The sequence below is a fragment of the Triturus cristatus genome, chromosome 2_2 (genome assembly GCF_964204655.1).
Source record: "Triturus cristatus chromosome 2_2, aTriCri1.1, whole genome shotgun sequence".
In the NCBI taxonomy this organism is placed as follows: Eukaryota; Metazoa; Chordata; class Amphibia; order Caudata; family Salamandridae; genus Triturus; species Triturus cristatus.
This window is the reverse complement of record NC_140582.1, coordinates 637,984,179-638,004,966: the sequence shown is the minus strand read 5'-3', so window position 1 is coordinate 638,004,966 and position 20,788 is coordinate 637,984,179.

Below are 20,788 nucleotides of genomic sequence, written 5' to 3'. Positions count from 1 at the left end.
AGAGAGAGAGAAAGAGTGAGACAGAGAGGAAGAGAGAGAGACAGAAAGAATGAGAGAGAGAGAGGAAGAGACAGAGAAAGAGAGACAGAGTGTGAGAGAGAGAAAGGAAGAGATAGAGAGTGAGAGTGAGAGAGAGAAAGAGTGTGAGTGACAGAAAGGAAGAGATGGAGAAGGAGAGTGAGTGTTGACACTGTGGAGAAAATCCTCACAGCTCATCTTTCTGCCACCGGTGTGTCTCCAACCACGTGCTGGGACATAGTGCAGCCCTCAAGTTTAGTCATTTAAAACATAGTATAGAATCAGTAATGGCAGAGTACAGACAACTGCACATGCGTAATTCTCTGTTTCGCCCCTGCACACCCAGGCTGTTTCACCCCATCGACTCTCACTCCCTCTCTTCTACTCACTCTACTACTCACTCTACTACTGCCTCTCTACTACTCACTCTACTACTCACTCTACTACTCCCTCTACTACTCCCTCACTACTACTCTCTACTACTCACTCTACTACTCACTCTCTACTACACTCTACTACTCACTCTCTACTACTCTCTACTACACACTCTCTACTACTCACTCTCTACTACTCTCCTCTACTCACTCTACTACTCTCTACTACTCTCTACCACTGACTCTCTACTACTCTACTACTCACGCTCTACTACTCTCTCTCTACTACTCACTTTCTACTACTCGCTCTATACTACTCGCTCTCTACTACTCTCTACTACTCAGTCTCATCTACTCCAATACCCTCTACTACTCACTCTCTACTACTCACTCTCTGCTACTCTACTACTCCATACTACTACTCACTCTCTACTACTCTCTACTACTTTCTTTCTACTACACGCTCTCTACTACTCTCTACTACTCACTCTACTACTCACTCTCTACTACTCCCTACTACTCACTCTACTACTCACTCTCTACTACTCTCTACTACTCCGTCTCCACTACTCCACTACCCTCTACTACTCACTCTCTACTACTCACTCTCTACTACTCTACTACTCCTTACTACTCTCTCTCTACTACTCACTCTCTACTACTCACTCTGTACTACTCTCTACTACTCACTCTCTACTACTCACTCTCTACTACTCCCTACTACTCACTCTACTACTCACTCTCTACTACTCACTCTCCACTACTCCACTACCCTCTACTACTCACTCTCTACTTCTCACTCTCCTCTACTCCCGACTACTCTCTCTCCACTACTCACTCTCTACTACTCACTCTCTACTACCCTCTACTACTCTCTACTACTCTCTCTCTACTACTCACTCTCTACTACTCACTCTACCACTCTCTACTACTCACTTTACTACTCTCTCTCTACTGCTCACTCTGCTACTCTCTACTGCTCACTCTCTACCACTCACTCTACTACTCTCTACTACTCACTCTCTGCTACTCTCTCTACTACTCTCTACTACTCTACTACTCTCTACTACTCTCTACTACTCACTCTCTACTCTCTACTACTCATCCTCTACTCTCTACCTCTCTACCTCTCTACCTCTCTTCCTCTACCTCTCTACCTCTATACCTCTACACCTCTACCTCTCTACCTCTCTCTACTCGCACACATATGCACATATATATGTATATATATATATGCACATGCATTTATATATATGTATGTGTATATATATATATACATATATAAACATATATATAATCTGCATATCTATTTAAATACAAATATAAATGCATGCATACATATACATATACATATATGCATACATAGGCATGTTATGTACAGGAAAGTTGAAAAACACTAATAAAATCAAAGCTAAAAAGCCACCTAATTGCAAACAGAATTGCTTTAACTTAAACAAGGGCGAGACCTATTGCATTTTCAATGCTTGTTTACTTTGGTTCCATCAAGAAGGCATTCAGATGTGTCACACATTTGCCATACATTTTGAATGTTAGCACTCTAGTTGCTCATTAGATCATTGTAGTAAAGCTACTGGTCACCAGGAAAGTCTGCTGCTGGTATTCAAAGTGCATGTTTCAGTCTGCATGTCAGAATTTTTTTAATGAAATAGAAGAGGATTTGAGAAGTCAAAATGTACCCTCATTTTTCTTTCTGCAGCACTAATCATAATTTCTATGGCAAAATTAACCCCCTCATTTTGTTCCTTTGCAAATTAAACGTTTTAAGTGTTACCACTTTATTCCAATCAAGATGGCTTCAGGTGTGCCATACTTTTGTAATAAGTAAGACTGTTAGCGCTCTAGTTGTTCTTTAGAACACTCTGGGACATTCTGTCATTGGGATATACTTGGGCAACATCTGGGTGATATTTGTGCTACATTTGGGCTCTTTTGTCTCTGGTGGCCATCTTGGGAGACTTATTTGTTATGAAGTTTCCTAATTTCCTCATTTACTACAGTCTCCTCAGTAGGAATACTTTCAGTTTTTTTACTTTGATTCCATCAAGAAGGCAGTCAGATGTGTCACCCATTTGCCATAAATTCAGAATATTAGCACCCTAGTTGCTCATTACATCACTGTAGTAAAGCTACTGCTCACCAGGGAAGTCTGCTGCTGGTATTCAAAGTGCATGTTTCAGTCTGCGTGTCAGAATTTATTTATGAAATAGAAGAGGATTTGAGAAGTCACTCAAAATGTGCCCTAATTTTTCTTTCTGCAACACTAATCATACTTTCTATGGAAAAACGAACCCCCTCATTTTGTTCCTTTTTAAATTAAATGTTTTAAGAGTTACCACTTTATTCCACTCAAGATGGCTTCAGGTGCGCCATACGTTTGTCATAAGTAGGACTGTTAGTGCTCTAGTTGTTATTTAGAACACTCTGGGAAGCTGCAGTAGAACACAAAGGAATCAATAGACTGTCTCTGCCCTTGTTGGATTTACATGTTTTACTGAGAATGTCAGACTTCATTCTCACTAGGGGTGGGCGGAATTTGCTAAATTCACTTTCGCAAATTATCGCGAAAATGTTAAAACTCTCCGCAAACACGCGGAAATATCGCGAAGATGCGGAAGCTTTTTTCCCGCCCATTCGCGGTATTTTCTATGTGGTCGCGGCTCGCCAACTTACCCATGCGGTTGCTCGCGGGCACGGCCATCTTGTTTTCACTTGTCTCGCGGTGCATGATCGCGAGAAGAAAGACGTGATCGCGCGACGAATGACGTTACTGCGGGCGCGAACTGTCACGAGACAGCGCAAAAGGCTACCAACAATTCAACATCTCGTGGAGAACGAGACCGGATTGGGAAAACTAGTTGTTGTTTAGAACACTCTGGGACATTCTGTCATTGGGCTATACTTGGGCTACATCTGGGTGATATTTGTGCTACATTTGGGCTCTTTTGTCTCTGGTGGCCATCTTGGGAGACTTATTTGTTATGAAGTTTCCTAATTTCCTCATTTACTACAGTCTCCTCAGTAGGAATACTTTCAGTTTTTTACTTTGATTCCATCAAGAAGGCAGTCAGATGTGTCACACATTTGCCATAAATTCAGAATAATAGCACCCTAGTTGCTCATTACATCACTGTAGTAAAGCTACTGCTCACCAGGGAAGTCTGCTGCTGGTATTCAAAGTGCATGTTTCAGTCTGCATGTCAGAATTTTTTTATGAAATAGAAGAGGATTTGAGAAGTCACTCAAAATGCCCGACTGAGAAAGATAATGTGAATTTACAGAAAATATGCTCTCAGGTTAGCTTATAGATCACCTTCCAAACCTCTGTGGGAAAAGCATGAGAACATATTTTTCTCTCAAACATGATTCATGATATCCCAGCAGAAGGCTTTTTCACATGGTAAAATCACCTTAGAACACACCAGAATTCCTAAAATGAGTATGATACCATCAACAAATGATTTAAATTGTAACTAAAGACTTAAAACCTTCTATTAACTGCAATGCTTTTTAATGAGGTGCTATCATGTATATTGGACCCAGGATGGCTGCCAACACTTCTTGGATGAAGTGCTGACAGCCAATCAGATCTCACCATGAGATGTGTGGTTAGGCTCCGCCCAGATATATATGTGATTTTGATTTTGATTTTCTCAGGAACTACTGAACAGATTGACACCATTTAAGCAAAAGGCACGAGTCTGAACTGAGGACTACCTCTTTGCCAAATTTGGTGTAATTCTGTTCAGCAGTTTGGGCTGTAGCTGCGGCTAAAGGTCCCATGGGAAATTGCATGGGGAAAACACGTTTTGGGACCCCCTTTTTTCTCGGCCCCCGCTACACGAATCATCCCAAGACTTTCAGGATAGGAGCCGACCAGAGCTGGCCAAAAGTTTTGAAAATTTTGCGAAGATTCGTCAATTGGCGCCAAAGTTATTGGGAATAGAATGTTGCGGATTTCCTATGGAAAATAGGTCCTAACTCTAACTACCTACTGGCAACCGCCATTAGGTAATATATATATATATATATATATTACCTACTGGCGGTCGCCAGTAGGTAGTTATAGTTAGAGCCTAGTTTCCATAGGAAAAGCATTTTTTGATTTGCTAATAACTTTGGCGTTGTTTGACGAATCTTCGCGAAATTCTGCAAAAAATAAGTGTATCCAGGTCAGCTCCTATCCTGAAAGTTTGGGGGTGATTCGTCAAACAGGCACTGAGAAAAAAGGGAGGTCCCAAAACACATTTTCTCCATGTTAATTTCCATAGGAAATTTTGAGACGGGCTACAGCCCGAACTGCTGAACAGAATTACCCCAGATTTGGCAAAAAGGTAGAGCTTGGTTCAGAAAGCGACCTTATTTTAATGGGGTTAATCCGTTCAGTAGTTTTTGAGAAATTCAAAAAATAAGAGTCAAAAAATCAATTCCCATAGGAAACTTTGGGCAAGGCTACAGCCGAAACTACTGAACGGATTTACCCCAAATTTGGCAAAAAGGTAGTGCTTGGTTCAGAAAGCGACCTTTTTTTAAATGGTGTAAATCTGTTCAGTAGTTGCTGAGAAATAAAAAAAATAATAGTTTCGATATCGGGGGCAGCGATGGAGTCACGAACCCTCCCGACTACGAGTTCATTCTAGTTGGATGCCACGACCACAGGCTTCATTCTTATTGGCTGTCAACACTCCAAACCAGGAAGTGTTGGCAACCCTCTTGTGACTTGGTAGAAGCGAGTTACCAGAAAACAGAGAAACAAAGATATAAAACAAGAGAAGGGGGCAGGGTAGAAACACCCTGACCCCATGGGCCTGCTCAGGGGGTCCCAGAAGGACCCCCAGGTCCAAAAAAAGATTATTTTTTTTACATTTCGGCGCGACACGCGCTGGGGTCGCGAATTCCGCCAAAATTGTTTAAAAACAATGAAATGCGGGTTCCCGCGTTTTATTTTAATGAGGCCCCCTGGTGGGCTAGGTCCCGGGAGCAATTCTTTAAAAATATTAGCGGAGGCCCGCTGGGGCCCCCGCAGCCCTGGTGACCACCACCTCCCTGGGGCTTCACTCATGTTGGGAGGTGGGTGCACGGACCTCCTCCTGGAGCCCATGATGGCCCTGGGGACCGCCACCCCCCAGGGCCGGCTCCTGCAGTGTCCCGGGGTGCCCACCCCCGGGACACTGCTGTTTGCAATGTCAGGGCGGGAGCTCCCGCCCTGTCATAGCAAACTTGCTCTGGATTTTGGAAGTGAGAGCAGGAAAACCTGCTCTTGCTTCCAAAATCCAAAGCTGATTGCTTTTCCACATGGGGAGCTGCATGTCAGCAGCTCCCAGTGTGGAAAAGCAATGCCGGCTCCCGCAGGACGCGGGGAGCCGGCGGGATCGTGGGGGCATTAGGGCTCCCACCACGGTCCCTAACGGTGAGGCCAGGCCCCAGGGGATGGGGTCCTCGGGACGGAATTGGCCCCGGGAGGGGGGCCAACGTGGCCCTGTTCTTGTTTAATTTTTGCACAGCTCTCAGCGCAGCACTCGTGTGCTTCTTTAGTCTTTCAAACACCAAGGGGTATATTCGGAAGGACACATCGCCGAGTTAACGGCACTTTATCACAACCAAAATGGTGATAAACTTAACGCACCATTCACAAGCTGGAGCAAACAGCCCATATCACCAGTTTACCAGCGATAGCAGCCTCAAAAAGCATTGTCACGGATGACCCCGGCAAATATTGTGAAAGAGATGTAGAGTAGGTGTACCTGTGCAAAAAGCAGCAAACTCATCACTTCGCAAGTTTCTCAACCATCAGCAAGATCGTCAAAGAGAGTACAAAACAGGCGCCACCCCCCACAAACAAATGTGAGAGCAACTGTAGGAAATCTAGAACGTAACAAATTGGGTGATGTCGCACAATTTGAATTAAGAACATGCATGTGAGGTTGGACAAATAAGAACCTCAGTCATCTATGGATTTACATATAAAACATTTAATTAAACAACAAAAAAATAAAAGTAGGTATAGGCATGGCGTGTCGTCCCTCGATAATTTGTGAATCACAGCCTGCAAGACAAAAAGAAAGGTAAGATTGTGCATCATGTGTCCATCAAAGGAGAGAAAGAGAAAGAGTGAGAAAGAGGAAGCGAGAGAGCAAGAAAAAGTGAGAGAGAGAGGAAGACGGAGAAAGAGTGAGAAAGAGAGAGAGGAAGAGAGAGAGAAAGAGAGAAAGAGTGAGATGCAAGGAAGAGAGAGAGAAACAGTGAAACAGGGTGAGAGAGAAGAAGAGAGAGAGAGAAAGAGTGAGACAGAGAGGAAGAGAGAGAGACAGAAAGAATGAGAGAGAGAGGAAGAGACAGAGAAAGAGAGACAGAGTGTGAGAGAGAGAAAGGATGAGATAGAGAGTGAGAGAGAGAAAGAGTGTGAGTGACAGAAAGGAAGAGATGGAGAAGGAGAGTGAGTGTTGACACTGTGGAGAAAATCCTCACAGCTCACCTTTCTGCCACCGGTGTGTCTCCAATAGGGGTGGGCGACAATTTCCGTTCCGCTCCCGGAAATTGCGACAATTCGACATTTCCGCGTTCCGACCGGAACGCGGAAATGCCGAATTGTCGCAATTTCCGGGAGGGAACGGAAATTGTTGCCTGGCCAAGCACTTACAGATATAAATAAAGCAGGTGCCCGAGTTGAAGCTCAAATTCAGTAACGCATTCATCGGCACAATACATTCGGGAGCTAGGTCGAGGCTGGGCAGGTGTGCTGTTCTCCCCATATCTACCGTCAAAAACTAGCTGTGGTCCTTACCTGTCGCGCAATCCCCGTGCAGTTCCTGACACCAGCTGCTCTGATCGGTCTCTGGCCCGCGGCGTCTCTGGCCCACGGCATGTGAACTGCATGGAAGCCCCGCCCCACACACCAGCGGTGGGCAACATCTTCCGCCCTTTCCCCCACTACGATGGACAGCTGACTCGAGGGACCCCAGGGACGTCGGCGCCGTGGCTGGCAACGTACACAACCTGTAGCGGGCGGCAGCGGCAGGCCGGAAGCACCAATTTCCGCGATCACGGAAATATCGCGTGATCGCGGAAATTGCTTGCATTCTCGCGAGAATTGGCGGAAGTGCCTTCCGCCAATTCCGCCCACCCCTAGTCTCCAACCACGTGCTGGGACATAGTGCAGCCCTCAAGTTTAGTTATTTAAAACATAGTATAGAATCAGTAATGGCAGAGTACAGACAACTGCACATGCGTAATTCTCTGTTTCACCCCTGCACACCCAGGCTGTTTCACCCCATAGACTCTCACTCCCTCTCTTCTACTCACTCTACTACTCACTCTACTACTGCCTCTCTACTACTCACTCTACTACTCACTCTACTACTCCCTCTACTACTCCCTCACTACTACTCTCTACTACTCACTCTCTATAACTTTCTCTCGACTACTCTCTACTACTCACTCTACTACTCACTCTCTACTACACTCTACTACTCACTCTCTACTACTCTCTACTACACACTCTCTACTACTCACTCTCTACTACTCTCTACTACTCACTCTACTACTCTCTACTACTCTCTACCACTGACTCTCTACTACTCTACTTCTCACTCTTTACTACTCTCTCTCTACTACTCACTTTCTACTACTCACTCTACTACTCTCTACTACTCACTCTCTACTACTCGCTCTATACTACTCGCTCTCTACTACTCTCTACTACTCAGTCTCATCTACTCCAATACCCTCTACTACTAACTCTCTACTACTCACTCTCTACTACTCTACTACTCCATACTACTACTCACTCTCTACTACTCTCTACTACTTTCTTTCTACTACACGCTCTCTACTACTCTCTACTGCTCACTCTACTACTCACTCACTACTACTCCCTACTACTCACTCTACTACTCACTCTCTACTACTCTCTACTACTCCGTCTCTACTACTCCACTACCCTCTACTACTCACTCTCTACTACTCACTCTCTACTACTCTACTACTCCTTACTACTCTGTCTCTACTACTCACTCTCTACTACTCACTCTGTACTACTCTCTACTACTCACTCTCTACTACTCACTCTCTACTACTCCCTACTACTCACTCTACTACTCACTCTCTACTACTCACTCTCCACTACTCCACTACCCTCTACTACTCACTTTCTACTTCTCACTCTCCTCTACTCCCTACTACTCTCTCTCTACTACTCACTCTCTACTACTCACTCTCTACTACCCTCTACTACTCTCTACTACTCTCTCTCTACTACTCACTCTCTACTACTCACTCTACCACTCTCTACTACTCACTTTACTACTCTCTCTCTACTGCTCACTCTGCTACTCTCTACTGCTCACTCTCCACCACTCACTCTACTACTCTCTACTACTCACTCTCTGCTACTCTCTCTACTACTCTCTACTACTCTCTACTACTCTACTACTCTCTACTACTGTCTATTACTCACTCTCTACTCTCTACTACTCATCCTCTCCTCTCTACCTCTCTACCTCTCTTCCTCTACCTCTCTACCTCTATACCTCTACACCTCTACCTCTCTACCTCTCTCTACTCGCACACATATGCACATATATATATGTATATATATATTCACTGAAAAAACCATAGGTTTCACACACGTTATAGTTAGGAATTAGCATTTAAAAAACCTTAGAAATTCAGTGAAAAAACCATAGGTTTCACACATGTTATAGTTAGCTGGACATTTTACTCGTAAAAAACCAATGAAATTGCCCCGTTATAGTTAGTTCAGCTAACTATAACTCGCGCGCCCGCAATGCACTGCTGATGACGTCACATATTACATCACTCATGACATGGTCAGTGACATCACTCATGACATCACTGATGACATCTCAAATGACATCACTGATGACATCACTGATGACATCATCCAGTGAATGTGTGTTTTTCTGATAATTAAATATGTTTTATATATGTATATCTCAAGGTTGATAGAAGAATAAATGGGTATATTACTGTCTAAATGGATGATTTCTTTTTGAAAAATTGATTGTGTAACTGACTGATTAAGTGTATCATAGTGAATACATGGCTTAGTGAGTAATATTTAAATATGTAAATATCTGTATCATTTTTTCACTTTGTGTATAAGTGGCTGCATGGGTTGGTGAGTAGCTACATGGGTGTCTATATAGGTTATTAGTTGGTTTTTTTGAGTATTAGTCTGAGTGTCTGCATGGTTCGGTGGGGGGTATGACGTAGTGCATAGGTGCATGAATGAGTGACTCACTGTTTGTATGTGTTGAACAGAGCATGTGTGCAGGACTGTATGGGTGGATGCGTGTGTGTATTGGTGTGTTAGTGAGTGAATGACTGTCTCAATAGTGTCTTTATGAGTAACTACATATGTTTTAAACTAGTATATGTGACTATTGGTGTATATATGTGAGTATATGTGAGAGGGAGAGATTGAAAGAGTTCCTGTATGAATAAGTATGTGTTTCTATAAGTGATTGTTTAAAAGACTAAGTATGTGTAAGTTTCCGTAGAAGTAAGTGTGGTGGTGTGTGTATAACTGTATATGCAGGTGAATGTATGTTTGATTCTTTACTAGCATGAGTGACTATGTGTGTGAGTAACTCTATGGATGAGTGGCATTATGTAACAGGATGTATAGGTGTATGAGTACATATGATGAGTGAGTACATGTATGAGTGACTGTATAGGACTGTTGGTGAATGAGTGGATGTGTATGTTGATCTTAGAATTACTGAAGAGGTTGTTGTAACTGGTATTGGTATGTCCATTGTTTTGAAAATTTTAGTCTCTATTTTTGAATGTGTGTATCAAAGCTTATATTAAGGTGAGAGGAGGTCTGCCACTCTATCACAAGGATGATGTCATCAGTGATGTCATCAGTGATGTCATTTGAGATGTCATCAGTGATGTCATGAGTGATGTCACTGACCATGTCATGAGTGATGTAATATGTGACGTCATCAGCAGTGCATTGCGGGCGCGCGAGTTATAGTTAGCTGAACTAACTATAACGGGGCAATTTCATTGGTTTTTTACGAGTAAAATGTCCAGCTAACTATAACATGTGTGAAACCTATGGTTTTTTCACTGAATTTCTAAGGTTTTTTAAATGCTAATTCCTAACTATAACGTGTGTGAAACCTATGGTTTTTTCAGTGAATTTCTAAGGTTTTTTAAATGCTAATTCCTAACTATAACGTGTGTGAAACCCATGGTTTTTTCAGTGAATTTGCAAGGTTTTTTAAATGCTATTTTTTTTTTTTATTCTTCATTTTTTTCAAACATATTTTTAATTTAATTTTCTTACCTTTTATAAAGACTATGCTTAAATTTTTAAAATCATTAAATATTTATTTTATATAAATTTTTTAAAATAAACATGTAAAATTTATTTCCAGTTTTTTTTTTTTTTTTTTTTTTTTTTTTTATAGTACGCGTACCGTAAGCTCACGGTAAGCGTACGGTTTACGCAACGCCCGTAATCTATCTACGCTGCTTGCGTATAGTTACGTACTTTGCGTAGCCGCGCGTACTGCGCGTGGGTCGCGTGCGCGCTTACGCCACACGCGCACGTTACGCGGAAGTGCCGGGGAGTGACTGTTATGCGCATGCGCGCAAGCGCGTGTCTTTTTTACGCGCATGCGTACTTTTTGCCGTAAGCGCACCGTAAGCGCACCGTAAGCGTACCGTAAGCGTACGGTAGGTCATGTGATCATGAAACACAACTTTTGATTGGTTGAAAGTACTTTCAGTTCTAGAACTCTCCTACACCACACCCATTCCTCTCATTTCTGCTTGTGATCCCTTGGGAGAAGGAGCTGGTTTGTCTTTGGGATACGATGGCAGAACAGCAGAGCTCTTCTGAGAGTGAGGCTAGCACCAGCAGCACTGTCTTGAGGCAGAGAGCGAGGAAAGTAAAGCCTTCTTATGTTTGGGATTATTTTACTTTTCCAGAAGGCCAGCAAAAGGTGAATGCACCCTTAGTTACTTGCAAGCTGTGTCAGCGTGTACTTTCTAGAGGTAATCCTAACAGGAAGTATTCCTTTGGGAATCACACCATGAAGAGACACCTCCAGGATGTACACAGAAGGACACATGGTCATCTTTTTGGAGGTAACTCTTCAGAAAGACGAGCCAGTACATCCACAGCAGCTCAGCCTGGACCATCACCTGCAGGGCTTACTCCTTCTTCTGCAGGTCAGGTGAGCCCTTCATCTGTGGGGGGAGAATCTCCTTTTGCTGGCCCTCTGGAAATGAACCTTCAATTTCGGAAGGTTGATATTCATTGCACATTTTGTAAAGGTCTAATTTGTCATAGGGAGACCAGTGTTTCCCTAGTAAACAACAAAATAGATCAGCACATTTGTAGCTTTGAATGATTTTCCCATGCTTCCTTTCCTCTGTCCCTGCATGAACACAACGGTTCTTTTAAGAGCCAACCTTATCTTCCATCTTTTTTTTACTTGTTTTTAAAAACTTTTTTTTTTTTTTTTTTACCGTACGCGTACGGTAAGCGTACCTTTTTTTTATTTTTTTTAAAAAAACACTAAAAATCATTTATCACATTATAAAGTCCTTGAGAGACTACAATTTTTATTATTGACTTACCATACTCACTCAAAAAAATATTTATTCATTTGTTTTTTTTAAAAATAGTTTTTAAAATGGTTGTAGTTTCCGAAAATTTTCTATATCGATCTGAAAATAAAGAAAAAAGTATTAATATTTTTAAACCATTTAATAATACAGTACACATATTTACATTTTTTACCAAAAAATATTTTTGCCTTATTTTTGCTGTTTTCAGAATAAATTGCATTTCACTATTAATTGTGAAAGCAATTGCATTCATCATTTTACAGCGGGCAAAAAAAATTAACAATCACAAAGATTGTATTAAAAAAGCCCAGAATCTCTTCTCACTTAAACTTATCATTACAGAAATGCATATTATTCTAAAAAAATATCATCTAAAAACAATACTTTTTTCTTTAAAATACCATCTGATATGTTTGTTTGAGAAGTATAATCACAATATTATATCTCAAATAACTCCAAAATACATCTGATTTTATTTCCTTTAGGCCAAATAGTATTTTTTTTTTTTTCCTGGAATAAATTTCCAAGGGAAATCCATTAAAATTCTAAAGTTTAATCTGTCCAGATCTCACCGATTCTCTGTAACATTTTGGTTCACGAAAATTTTTTGAATAATTTATTTAGTCCACAATAGAATTGCTTACTTTTCCACATGGCCAAATAGTAATTTTTTAAATCATTTTTGAAAAAAATTTCCAATGGCAGTTCAATAGCATTCCAAAATTTAAAATGTGCAGAAGTTACCGATTATCTCTAAATTATTGGTTTTTCAAAATTGCATTAAAAATTAAAAAAGTCCACATTACAATTGGTTATCTTTCCTTTAGGCCAAATGATAATTTTAAAAATATTTTTTCTACAAAATTGCAATGGTAATCCAGTAAAATGGTAAAATTATTTTGTCCAGATCTTGCCAAGTCTCTCTAAAATTTAGGTTTCAGGAAGATTAGATAGGAATTTGCTAAATCAAAAGGCAAACGTTGTTTGAAAATCAATTGGGAATCATTACACAGTGTCCAGCCTTTTTCACATTTTAGATAAACTGTGTAATGTCCAGAAGTAACAGTAGGTCCATCATGGAAAATTATTGCAACAGTTACAAAAGTTTTTCCTGAAATTGATAATTGCTGTCCTGTAAACTTCTTTATTAAAGTATCCAATTTTGATCCATCAGCTCTACATCGTTGCATCATTAAAATTACATACTGTCCGTATTCCCTTAAAATTAATGTTGATAACATGTCAGAATTACACTCACCACATTTCATGCTATGATTAGCATCTTTAACTAATTTTGCAAAAGTGACTGTTTTACTCTCTGGCAATGTCAAATAAATAAACCTTTCATTATCAACAATAGAGCCACATATATTATAACAATTATCACAACTATGTTCCCATTTATAAGAGAGACCAAAACAAATGTCAATGGGAACTCCTTCTTCTTCCACTACCTGAAGAAAATACATCAAAAATTCGTGTGCATCTTGCTGTTCATTTTGAGAAAACTGTGTTCGTCCTGAACATACATCTAAAAGTTTTCTAATGTCAGTAGCACTTTCTATTTGAGTTTTATCTTTACTCAGCTTTTGAAAAAGGAGACTCAGCTCTGAACAGAATCTTTTTCCCTGATTTACTATTATCTGCTCTTGCAAACTTTCCAGATAAAATGCAACATTCAGCACTACATTTGCATAGCAGTTGACACCAGAGCTATTTTCAAAATGACATCCTACAACCTGTTCTTCATTTTCCTTTTTCTTTTTGCTTGCAATTACATCACTCCTCTTTTTTTTCCTCTTCTCTATATCTTCATTACAGATATTCTCATTTCTCCTTTTACGAGAAACTACACGTTTCTCCAACACAGGATACTGACCTAAATGAGGAGCATAGCTTCTTCTTAATCTATTATACTCCTTTACACAGTTTGTATCAGCACTAACTTTTGAGTCATCAAAGTCTATCATGAATAAACCTGATAATGTTTTGACTCGTGACAAAGCTACATATGCCATACCTTCTTTGAACACAGTTGAACCAATGTTCACAAATGCACAATCTACAGTCAATCCTTGAGACTTGTGAATAGTTACAGCATATGCTAGAGAAAACGGAAACTACTTCCTACGTACATATAAGTCTTTCACAAGCATAAAACGAACTGTACAACGACAAATATCTTTAACTTCTTCTATCTGATCAAATTTTATTTTTAAACATTCAATTCCTTCTTTTTTCTGATAATTAATAAAACCCACAACTCTTCCCATTGCTCCATTCACTAAGCCTTTCTCAACATCCAAATTTCTCCTTAAAAACACTCTACAGTTCATGCAAACATATAGATTTTTTTCTAATCCTGCTGTTTTGGAGATGTTCTTCTCTAGTGAGTCCAATTTATTTTTCAGTTTGCCTGTTACTGTGACAGTAATTCTTCCATCCTCAATTTTGTCCACTGCTTCCAATTTCCTGATGTCTTCCTTTTCCAATTTCAAAAGCTCCTCATTAAATATTGAGCATTCACGTAGAGTTGGCATTAAGCAGATGACACTTTTGTTTTCTGCAATATTCTTGTATATTTTCTCTGCAACTATTTCTTCCTTTGGAAATAAATTATGTAGCAGCCGACTCTGTAATGCTTTTTTCCCAACTTCTGTGAGTATTCCAATCCTGATATCTTTCAGAATACTTCCATATTCTTCATCGTTTGCTTGCCTCATATTAGTTGTAAGTTCCTTGTACTCAAAGAAGGACCAAATATTTGTATTTCCAATGCTTCCCAATGACTTCTTCGTGTCTTCATGTGTCACAGTATTAAACACTGGTTGTCCTTTAACTGGAGTAAGTTGCAAAAGATCCCCAAAAACTATGACGTGTTTTCCACCAAATAACACGTCATAGTCTGTCTTCAAAATTTGCTGCATTCTTAAATGCACAAAGGCAAGCATTAAGTTCGATACCATGCTCACCTCATCAATAATGAGAACTTGCATCTTCTTCAATACTCTTGAAACTTCCAAGGATGCTTCTCCAGTTAGCTTGTTGAATTGTATTTTGTTCTCATGCTCCACTGGTAACATTAGCAAACGATGTAAGGTGATTCCTTTTATGTTATATGCTGCTAACCCAGTTGGAGCAGTAACCACACAAGACAAAGTAGAATCCGTTTTTTGCTTTAGGTAGCTTCTGATGACTTTAATTAGGAAACTTTTTCCAGTGCCAGCTTGTCCGCTTACATACATCCTGATTGGATGAAATGATGTGCATGAGCACTCTTTTTTGATATGTAGAAATCCGTGATCAATTTTGTTTTTGATCTCTTCATAAATTTGTTGCTGCTCTTGATTCAGTTGTCTTTCCAAATTTTCTAAGTCTATAAATTCTTCTTGACCTTGATTCATAGCCGTTTCCACTTCATTCATGGCTATTGATGCTTCATTTTCAACGATTGGTTGTCCTAGGGGATCTTGACTGTATGTTCCTGAACTTTGGCTGTCCTGAGAACTGTCTCTAGCTATTTCTGCTGCAATTGTAGTTTCCTGTTCAATTTCTTCATTTAACATTTGCAGATAAGTTGAGAATGTACTGCATTGTATGCTGTCTTTACAAGCATTAAAAGAATCTTCATAGCTCTGGAATTCTCCCAGTAGTTCATCCTCTGTACGCCATGGTTTAAACAACTGTAAAAGAGCCAAGTAGTAAAATTATTTCTTGTCGGTAGTGTCGCAACTCAGCTTCCGGTGATTTATCAAACTTCCTTTGGTTTGCTTCACCAAACATCCTTCTTCACCAACAACTTTATATTTTCCACTGTTGATGTCTTCTGCAGCTTTCCGTGAATAAATGTAGTTCTGTAACACTTCATAGAGACACATGTTCTCCAGATGATGACTTCTCTTGGGATAATATGTGTCCAACATGTTTGTTTTCAATATATCTGTACTTTCTGGGTCATTCTCAGCCAAATATTCAATTTCTCCAACAGATTTCAGTACCCGATTTCTCATTGCTGCAAGGCCTAAACTTGCCCAAATTATTCTTCTTGACTTCGAGTAGAGACTTGCAGAAGATAACCTATCTGAACATTCGTAGGATCCAATTTCTCGATGCGATAACATCTTCAAACTGAAACTGTACAGCTTCTTACTGACAGTCTTCTCGTGAGAAATCTCTTCCCACATTTCCTTCAATTCTGTTTTTTCTGATTTCGTAATGTAAGACGTTACATATCGAGCAACAGCAATGGAATTGTCAGCAACATACTGTATATCCATGTTAGCGTTCCACATGGATAAAATGACTGGGTTGTAGTCATTTATATTTTTAGATTCTTCTTTTCTTTTAAGGTTGTAGGTATTCTTAGGTGATTTTCTTGTGATAGTATGTCTCACAGCTGACATAAAACTGTTGACTCTTCCATTTGAAAGAACAGGTCTAGGAAATCCAAATCGACATTTAGTGTAGTATTTTTCTTTGCTCTTGTATTTCCGTCGACAGTATTTTCCACACCGATGACTTTGGAAACGTAGAACTTGCTCCTTTAACTTGTTCTCTTCTGTGCTTTTTGGTATAGCACATGTTGCATATTCTTCAATGTAAGATAACACTGCTTCATCAGTATCTGTTCCAAACTTTGGGGCATCCTTGATCCACAGCAGCATATGAATATGAGGAGCACCTCTTGCCTGGTACTCTTTTCTCCAAAAGAAATCCACTACTTCTCCAAGGGGTGGATTTTTTTTATTGCAGATGAAGGACATCATAGCCTCAAATCTATGATTGAAATATCTGCAAACATTAACCGGATCCAATGAGCACAGTTCTCCTGCTGTCTTGTATTCGATGTTTTTAATGTTTGAATTGGCCTCTCGTAGAAAATCCAGTAAATCATCCCAAGCGTACTCGGCACAGCTTAGGGTAAGGAACCATGTTGGTGTTCCTAAATTGCGTAACATGCATTTTAGTTCACCATGGCGTCGGTACCAATATTCATTTGTCCCACGCTGACAAGCCATCAGATTGATCAGTTGTGTTTCCAAATGATCATCTCGGTGCTGCACTTTCTCCATGAAATCCTTAGCAGACACATTTTGTAAATGTACTCCACTTTTTAAAATGTGATTTACTGCATAAGACAGTGCAGACAAGTCGCTTTCAAATAAAAGATGGAACAAATAAGGAATACTTTGTCGAAATCTGGGATCTTCAGCATATAGTCTTGTAGTTCGATACTCTGAAGCTGGAATCTGTTCTGGACGTTCATCGTATCGTCCTCCTTTTCCTTTAGGAAACAGCTGGGGAAAACATCGAGCTTCCAAGCTCTCCTCCCATACACTCACGGGATTTCCTTTTGCTTTCTTCATCTGAAAGAGATCAATATTGTCTCCCATAACTTCTTTCGAATGGAGAGGATGTATGCTAAAATGTTCATAAATTTCTTCTTCCTTTGACTTGTCCACTTTTTCAATTTGTCCAGTTGGTGTTTCTGTGTCTCCTTGTAAATCTTCTTCTTCTTCTTCTTCTTCTATATAAATTGATTCATACCATTTGTTATTTTTTTTCAAATACAAATTTGCTCTTTGTACTTTCCGCACATCTACCAGCTCCTGCCAAATCTTCTTATTCTTTGTAGGTACACCATTAACCAGAATAATTAATGGTTCAGTTTCCAAAGTATCCGCATCAATAGTTTCCATATTTTTTTTCAAATCCAAGGGCAAATACACCACTCTACCTTTTAAACCTCTCAGTAAATCTGAAGGAGGTAATTTACCAGTTTTGGGCTCCATACGTACTATGGTCTGGAACGGATGAACACATTGAATGAGTATAGACTCATATGTATTTAATTCAGAAAGTTCAGCAGGAATAGCATCCAATTCTAAATTATTATGTACAGCTCTGGTCGGCATTCTATTTTCCTCTAACTTGTTATAACAGTATTTACAAATACGCTGATCTTCACCCAATTCAAAACAATTTTCTAGAAATATATATGTGGCAAAATCCTTCCACTTATAATTATCTTCATTTTCACTCTTTCTGTAGAGATCAACATTCCTAGTTTGTTTTCTATAATGAGTTCTGCGGCAACAAATACAAGTAAAATTTGGTCTTTCATTAGAGACTATTGCAAATTTTGTTATGTGATCATTAAATGTGTTACTTACAGAGGGTTCTACATTCTCTTCCACTTCTTCCTCATTTACTGTGTCCTTCTCTGCACTGTTTTGTTCAGGACCAAAGTAACAAAACTGAATTTCATCAACAACCTTCTCTACATCTGATACCGTTCCTCGGAACAGAGCCCTATTCAATTCATTTAACTTTATTGCTGGACTTTTGGCAAAATACAACCGTCTCACAAACTTTCTCATTTCAGTATGATGAACAGCCAGCATCCTAAAATGATGGAAAACACTATTGCACACTTTTCTAGATAGACAAGCAAGAGAATGACCCTGCAAACCAGTATTCTCTCTCACTCTGCATGGATCCAGACTTTGAAGCACCTTAATCTTTTGTTTTACACTTTTTTTACTATATTCTCTTAGAAACTCTCGAAATCTGTCAATAGATTCCTGACGCACAGTGCAAATACTACTACAATTCCAAGTGTACACTGGGGCTTTAGGACGTCTCCCCATTGCCTTATCTGCCATCACTTGTACCTCATCTCTTGGAACCATTATCTCCTTCTCCATTATGCAATCATTTTTTACTTCGTATGAACGACCTCTGGTGTCAACTGCATGCAGCAAACTATTACTTTGAAAATAGCTTTCTTCATTAAAAAAAGGTTCACTACTTGAACTATGCATCCACTTGCCTAAAAACACTTTACAAAAGTTTGTTCTGTTCACTACTCTTTTCCTTTTGCTATGTGATTTCAGTACATTAACCATTTTGTCTAATGTACGCATCCTATTCAAAATTAATATGAATAGTTTCCTTTTTAATTCTAATGCTTTTGCTGCAATGGCTTCAATTTCTTTTTTTCTCTTGTAATATTTAGCCTTTTGCTTATATTTCTTTATATCCTTTATCAAATTGGACATAACTCTTCTCTGAAACATTTTTCTACGTATCTCTTTAAATGCTGTTTTTCTGTTTATGTTAAACTTTTCAATTGCAGAAGGTATATTTGCATTAACTAAATTCTCAATTTTTTGCTGTTCTCTATGTTTTGTTACATTTTTCCGAGAACAGACATTTTGTACATTTTTCTTTGTTTTAAATATTTTGTTTAGGAATTGTTTTTTTTGCTTACCAGAAGATTTTTTCTTTTTCCCAACATCAGCATCTTCTACTAACTTTGGTCCTCCAGTTGTCTTCAAATATAGTTTTTTTTTTAGCGTTTTTTGAACTCGAGATTTTGTAGGCATCTTAAATTTTGTTCACTGTTCTTCAGCAATACCTGAAAAAAACTAAAAAAAAAATCTGTTATTGTATTTAAATATATTACTACATTTCTTTTCACAATAGTCACAAAACGAAATTTCTTTGCCAATTTGAATGCACACAAACTGCTCTTTTTTTTGGGCAAGTGAAAATCTCTTTTACAAACTGTCACATTATGAAACCACTTTTCAGATTTTTTAAAAAGCCCATGTCCACAGTGCTACACTCCACCAAGGGCAACCAGCCTTAGTGATGCTGAATGTATTTGCATTACAGACTTAAACCTGAAAACCCCACTGGCTTGTAAATACTGTGCATGACTATACACGGCAAGGACATGGGTGTGTGGTAAGCCTCTGCTTCTTCCCCCAAAAATTCGCTCCCCCTTTCCATCTAATGCAACTGTGAAATCACCAGAGCAAGACGCAATAAATCTCTGCCTATAATTCTTCTATGCACACAGAGTCATGTTTTCACATTAGTCCCAAAACGAAATTTCTTTGCCAATTTGAAAGCACACTTACTGCTCTTTTTTTTTCGGGCCAAGTGAAAATCTCTTTTTACAATTTGAAATCACTTTTACAGATTGACACATTATGAAACCACTATTTTTGATTTATTTAATTGCACGTATCCAAGCTGTTTTTTTTTCAGACCACCACCATGTGTATTCTCTGTGACTGCCTACACTCCAGCAAGGGCAACCAGCCTTAGTGATGCTGAATGTATTTGCATTACAGACTTAAACCTGAAAACCCCACTGGCTTGTAAATACTGTGCATGACTATACACGGCAAGGACATGGGTGTGTGCTAAGCCTCTGCTTCTTCCCCCAAAAATTCGCTCCCCCTTTCCATCTAATGCAACTGTGAAATCACCAGAGCAAGACGCAATAAATCTCTGCCTATAATTCTTCTATGCACACAGAGTCATGTTTTCACATTAGTGCCAAAACGAAATTTCTTTGCCAATTTCAAAGCACACTTACTGCTCTTTTTTTTTCGGGCCAAGTGAAAATCTCTTTTTACAATTTGAAATCACTTTTACAGACTGACACATTATGAAACCACTATTTTTGATTTATTTAATTGGACGTGTCCAAGCTGTTTTTTTTTCAGACCAACACCATGTGCATTCTCTGTGACTGCCTACACTCCACCAAGGGCAACCAGCCTTAGTGATGCTGAATGTATTTGCATTACAGACTTAAACCTGAAAACCCCACTGGCTTGTAAATACTGTGCATGACTATACACGGCAAGGACATGGGTGTGTGCTAAGCCTCTGCTTCTTCCCCCAAAAATTCGCTCCCCCTTTCCATCTAATGCAACTGTGAAATCACCAGAGCAAGACGCAATAAATCT